This window comes from Rhincodon typus, chromosome 38, assembly GCF_021869965.1.
Source record: "Rhincodon typus isolate 14 chromosome 38, sRhiTyp1.1, whole genome shotgun sequence".
Classification (NCBI taxonomy): Eukaryota; Metazoa; Chordata; class Chondrichthyes; order Orectolobiformes; family Rhincodontidae; genus Rhincodon; species Rhincodon typus.
Genome location: NC_063369.1, coordinates 11,877,771 through 11,884,863, shown reverse-complemented (window position 1 = coordinate 11,884,863; position 7,093 = coordinate 11,877,771).

Sequence of the window (7,093 nt, the reverse complement as noted above, 5' to 3'; positions counted from 1 at the left end):
ACATTAACTCTGTCAGAGCCACGATCTTAAACTTCAGGGAGGATGGTGGTTGGTGTGGGGCACAGTAATGGGACCATGCCAACTTAGTTTACCCCATGTCGGAGGAAAGGGGAAGAGAAATGGTTACTTTGGGAGTTACTGAACAGAACGAGTGTGAGTGGGTCTCTTCAGGTCTGGATCCACAAAGTTTTTTGAGGATGTAACCAAAAAGATGGATGACGGCAGAGCGATAGATGTTGTTTGCTTGGATTTTAGTAAAGCCTTTGACAAGATTCTGCATGGTAAACAAATTAGTGAAGTTAGATCACATGGGATTCAGGGTGAGCTTGCCAATTTGATATAAAATTAGCTTTATGGTAGGAGACAGAGTGTGGGTGGAGGGTTGTTTCTCAGACTGGAGGCGTGTGACCAGCAGTGTTCTATAGGGATGGGTACTGGGTCCACTTTTGTTTGTCATTTATATAAATGGTTTGGATGAGAATATAGGAGGCACAGTTAGTGAGTTTGCAGATGGCACCAAAATTGGTGGTATAATGGACCGTGAAGAAAGTTATCTAAGATTACAAAGAGATCTTGATCAATTGGGTCAATGGCTGAGGAGTGGCAGATGGAGATGTTTAATTTGGATAAATGTGAGGTATTTCATTTTGGTAAAACAAACAAGGGCAGGACTTATACAATTAACGATAGGGCCCTGGGTAGTGTTGTAGAACAAGAGAGACCTGGGGGTTCAGGTACATAATTCTTTAAAGTTTGCGTCACAGATAGACAGGGTGGTTAAGAAGGCATTTAGGATACTTACCTTCATTGCTCAGACCTTTGAGTATAGGAGTTGGGACGTCATGTTGAGGTTGTACAGGATGTCGGTGAGGCCTCTTCTAGAGTACTGTGTCCAGTTCTGGTTGCCCTGTTATAGGAAGGGTGTTATTAAACTGGAGAGGGTTCAGAAAAGATTTACCAGGATGTTGCCAGGAATGAAGGGTTTGAGTTACAAGGAGGGGCTGGAAAGGCTGGGACTATTTCCACTGGAGTGTACGAGGTTGAGGGGTGACCTTACAGAGGTTTATAAAATCATGAGGGACATAGATAAGGTGGATAGCAAAGGTTTTTCCCCTAGGCTGGGGGAGCTCAAAACTAGGGGGCATATTTTTAAGGTGAGAGGAGAAAGATTCAAAAAGGACACATGTGGGATAAACTGCCAGAGGAAGCGTTTGATGTGGGTACAGTTACAACATTTAAAAGGCATTTAGATAAGCCCATGAATAAGAAATGTTTGAAAGGAAATGGGCCAAGCGCAGGCAGGTGTGACTGGTTTAGTTTGGGATTATGGTCAGCATGGGCTTGTTGGGCCGAAGGGTCTGTTTCCGTGCTGTATGACTCTAAGACTCTACAATGCTTTGGAGCTGCTAAACAGACAGGAACTTGAGTGCTCAGCTGCACAAGGGGCTGGCTACCGCCCTGAGAATTAACTCTCTTGGCGGTCGCCTGGTCTTTGTATTTTGTGAAGTGAAAGTTGTGAAAAGCTGTCAGTCGCACAGTGCTGGAGATAGGCAGCATCTCTTCTTTAATAATGCAACGCTTCTATTCTTATCAAATTATGCAAATCCCTCTGCAACATATGTTTGCGTACTTCAGGCCAAATGTGGATTCTAGATTTTCAACTTTTTTAACCCGGCATGCCACATAACTGACCACTTTCTTCCATCTACTACCACACAGGCTTAGATTGAGACTTTAGACCTGGCTTCTAATGCAACAGAGATGGTGGTATAGAGTTCCTGTTACTGGAATGAATAATCTAGAAATCGGGGCTTATACCCTGGCTACACGACTTGAAATCACACTATTACACCATTTGATTAATTAATCAGGCATTGATCTGTAGCGGTGACCATGACAACAGTCATAAAAACTCGTCTGGTTCACTACAGGAAGAGAAATCCCCCATCCTTACAATGTCTGGCCTAGATGTGACTCCAGACCCACTGAAATGTGGATGACCCTTACCTGAAACCCAACGATTCAAAACCCTTAAAGTGAAAAGTTTTCTCCTCATTTCATTCCTAAACGATCTGCCCCTGTTGTTTACATTGTTTGATCAATAGGAACTATTCTACTTTATTAAGCCCCCCTCAGAGCCCTGAATATTTCGATGAGATCACCTTTCATTCTTTTGACCTCCAGAGGGTGTAGGACCAATGTTCTCACTATCTTATCACAAGGCAACTCTGTGATCCCAGGAACCAGACTAGTGAACTTGCAATGCCTTAAGTATGGAGGCCAGATTTGTACACAGTATTCCAAACGTGGTCTCACCATAGTCTGTACAACTGTAGCAAGGGTTTTTAATCTCTTTGCAATAATGAACAACACTCCATTTACCTTACAAAGGAGAAAGACAAATAAACAGTGAATGCTGGAAATCAGAAATAAAAACTGAAATTGCTGGGAAAACTCAGCAAGTCTGGCAACATCTGAGGAGAGAAATCAGGGTTAACGTGTTGGGTCTTCAGAACAGACCACTGACCTTTCTAATTTTGCCATGTGCTAACTTTCTTTTCCTTGTGTGTGTTTGGATGTCAACATTTAGCAATTTAAGGCCCTCTGCTTTTTCCTACATTATACCCCATGTTTTTGATTTATGTAACCTGTTTCTATTACTTCTGGACACCTCAATGACCCTGGGGTCTTTGGTTTAAGGAGCAATAAAATCCTTAACAAAACAAAAACGACACCAAGAATGCTAGAAATCTGGAATAAAAAGAGAGAAACTGACCTGTTAAGTTTTGAAGAAGAGTCACACAGGATGTGGAACTCTGTTTCTCCAGCCAGACCTGCTGAGTTTTTTCAGCAATTTCTCTTTGTATGTTCTGCTCCTGCCTTTCCTGCTGCTGAGAGTAGGAGTGTATGCAAGGCATCAGGGCCACATGGCAATGGCTATTGGGGTAGGAGAGGTTGATGGCTGTTACATTCAGAGATGGGAGACCATGTGGAATCGGAGAAAGGTGAAGATGGATTCCCGTAACAGACTACCTTGTCAAGAGTATGAATAGCCAAGAAAGTTTTTCTTCATCTCTGCAATTCATTGGTGTTGGCATCACTGGCTAGCATGGCATATAATGCCCATCAGTGGTGGGATTGAACCCAAATCCCCTTCGGTCTGTGATTGCTAGTCCAACTATATTACCGCTGCACCATCACCAACCCTGAAGACCGAATTACCTCTTCCCCACACCCCTAGGACAACCGCATTTCTGCGGGGTCATGTAAATCAGGAACAAAAACAAAGTTGCTGGAAAAGCTCAGCAGGTCTGGCAGCATCTGTGGAGGAAAAAACAGAGTTAACGTTTCGGGTCCGGGGTGAACCTCAGCTCTGAGGAAGGGTCACCAGACCTGAAACGTTAACTCTGTTTTCTCCTCCACAGATGCTGCCAGACTTGCTGAGCTTTTCCAGCAATTTTGTTTTTGTTCCTAATTTACAGCATCCGCAGTTCTTTCAGTTTTTATTTTGTCGTGTAGATCAGACTGGGTAAGGATGGCACACTTTCCCTCCTTGATGGGCATTCGTGGGTGGGCAACCATCAACAATGGTCACACGTTCACTGTTGGAGATCCAGGTGTTTTTGTCGTCGTTGAGCTCAAATTTCGCCGCCTGCCATCTGAACCCATGCCCTCAGAACAGTAAATGGGTTCTGGGTTAGCAGGGCCTGTGGCAATACCTCGCTCAGCTTGGACGGTTTTTAGTCAACCTGTTCAGAACCGTTGTGACACACTGCTTCTGGAGCAGGTGAGATTTGAACCAGGGTCTCCTGGTTCAGAGGTAGAGACATTGCCACCACACCACAAGAGGCCAGCTTAAATCCGGTTTGGCTTCCAGTTCTCCCATGTTGAGGACGCCGGTGCGGTGGTAGTGTTGCTAGGGTAAGTAAACCAGAACCCCAGGATAACGCTGCGAGGCATTAGGTTGGAATCCTACCATAGCAAGTGGTGAACTGTGAATTCAAATAATAATTTAAACAACACTAACCTAACTGTGACAATGTTAAAAACAATCAATTGTCATCTTATTGAGGAAAGGAAATCAGTCATCCTGGCCAACGTTTGACTTCAGACCCACAGTTGACTCTTAACTGCCCTCTGGGTAATTAGGGATGAGCAATAAATGCAACATCCACATCCCATGACTGAATAGTAGGAAAATAGTTCCTTTGCCTATTAAGGATTCCTTTCTCCGTACTAGAGGCTGTGACATTTGCCCATGACTGAACAGTAACCAGCCTTCAAAGAAATTTATTGCACGGGAATCTCATGTGAGAAGGAGCCACAAAACAGCAGCACGGTGGCTCGGTGGTTAGCACTGCTGCCTCACAGCACCAGGGACCTGGGTTCGATCCCAGCCTCGGGCGACTGAGTGTGTGGGGTTGCGCGCAGAAAGCTTACAGTGTGGAAGCAGGCCATTCAGCCCATCGAGTTGGCAATGGCCCTCAGAAGAGCATTCCACCCAGGCCCACCTCCCTACCCTATCCCTGTAAGCCTGCATTACCCTGGCTAACCCACCTAATCCGCACATCCCTGCTCCACTAATGGAGAGTTTAGCATGGCCAATCTACCTGGCCACATTCTCCCCGTGTCTGCGTGGGATTCCTCCGGATAATCCGGTTGTCTCCCCTGGTCTAAGCATGTGCAGGATAGGGGTGGACTGACCTTGGGAAAAGCAGCGTTGCAGAGATAAGGAGGTTTTGGTGGGATGCTCTTCGGAGGGTCAGTGCGGACCTGATGGGCTGAATGGCCTCGATCTGAAATGTGGGGATTCTGCGATTCTAAAACTGCACAACAGATATTGAAATATCAAGCCACAGCAACCCTGCTAGTGTCGGTGCTGAATGAGAAATGATCGAGTCAACTACATCACAGCAATGTCCTTACAAAACCTTACTGGGTCCAACTCATAATGTCCTCAGTTCACACTCAGATTGAAACTCCAGCTGTTGCTGGGTGAGATGTCTTTTTGCAGTACCAAAGCTAAGTCAGACAGCCCCTTCAGCTATTAATATCACATTTCTCATATCTGCGGAGCTACATCTGAAGGTTAACATCATAGGCTTGTTAAATATTAAAACATGGCTCTGAAGCGTTCACTGCCAGTCACCAACAACAATAAGAACTCAGATTTATAAAGCACCTTTCACATCTCCCTTCACTTGAGTGTTATTGAGAATCCAGAGCAAGAGTCTGCTGTTGCAAAATGCGAGAGAGATGAGGAGAAATCTTTGTTTGCTCAGAACTTTCTTGGATTTTTCTTTTAAAAGCAGAGGTAGATAGATAACAAGAAATTGCTGGAGAAACTCAGCAGGCCTGGCAGCGTTTGTGGGAAGAAAGCCGAGTTAATGTTCTGGTGACTCAACATCCTTTCCTCAAGTGATTGAACGAAGCCCAATGTTTTGAGAAATACCAAAGCTGAATATTGTGAATAAAAACAATGCTGGAGAAACTCAACAGGACTGGGCAGCTTCTGTGCAGAAAGAGAAATGGAGTTAACGTTTCAAGTCCAGTAATGAATCTTCCTTAGAATACTGCAAATGCCGGGAATATGAATTATAAACTGAAAATACTGAAAATATTCAGCAAGGCAGACTGCACACACACACGGGGACAATAACAGAATGAAACGCTCCAGACTGCTGACCTTTCGTCAGAACTGGATCCATTCTGATAGGTTTTAAGCGAGAATAGGGGGGATGATGGAGCAGAACAAAAGAAAAGACATTGTTAAAGAAAGAAGAGATTAAACGACAAGGAGGGGTGTTAGTAAAAGGCAAAAGGAGATGCTAATGAGACAAGTAGAGAAAGCAATAGATGCGAATGGTAACAGCAGAATCATTAGCAAAACCTACTGATCGAAAAATTGGTTCTGATTGGAAAATAAAGTGCTGGAGAAACTCGGCAGGTCTGGCAGCATCTGTGGATAGAGAAACAGAGTTAATAATTCAAGACAAATGATTTGTCTTCTGAAATGAAGTAAAGTGGATGGGATGGGGACAAGTGAACCAAAAGGGAAAGGTGAGAAGGGGAGACAGATTAAGGATCGAAGGTGTTATCGAAAGAAAGACAAATGGGGGATGGTAATTGTTGTGAAAGAAAGTGCAGGAATGGCCCAGAATGTGGGTGACAATGTCAGATTAAGGGTCAGATCTGAATGAACACAAAGACAGGAAAAACAAAGGACAGACTCTGGGGATGGGTGAACCCAAATGGAGGACAGAACTCGTGCTTTGATGTTGTTGAACTCGACGTTCAGTTTCTGAAGGCTGTAACGTGTTCTGATCTGAAGTCGCTAAACTCAATGTAGTCCAGAAGATTGAAAAATGCCAAAAAAGGTTTTCACAGCTTATGTCAATTGGCAGGAGTGAGAGGTCAAGGTGCAAAGGTGTGGTGTGGGAGTTCCAGAGCTTAGTTCTGAGACAGATGGAGGAGAGTAAACAGAAGGGGAAATGCCAGGGAAGTGGAATTCTGAAGAGAGATTGCGGCACTGGAGAGATAACAGAAACAGGAAGAATTGAAGCCATGAGCGGGCCTAAAACCAATGAAGAGAATTGGAAGTTGGAGACGTTGGCAGAATGGAAGGCAGTATCACCAGGAAGCCAGGCATCAGGGATAAATGGGAAACGGTGTTGAAGCAGGCAGAAGAATTTCGCAAGTGCAGGAAGTTAGGAAGGATGGATGGCTCGTGTCAGGAAAATAATGCAAATGTCGAGGCTGGACACAACAAAAATGAGGTGAGGGTGCAGGTGAATGGAGGTGTCAAGGCTGTAACTGAGCTGCTACAGGGGCAGCTGGGAAATGAGGCAAATTACACCAAATATTTTTGGGCAAAGCAACAGCTAACCAAAGGCTTGCAGAGCAGTGTCGAAGGGCTGATGGTCCATCGCTTGTGAATACATCAGTAGGGCTGAGTGGGACAAGACTGTGTGGGAGATGGGGACAGTTCGTCATTGTTCCGATCTAATCATAGGAGTCATCTGTAAAACACGATCGGGCTCAGAGATGCTGTAACGATGGAATGAAGGCTGTCGGAGAGTCAATGCTGAGGGAG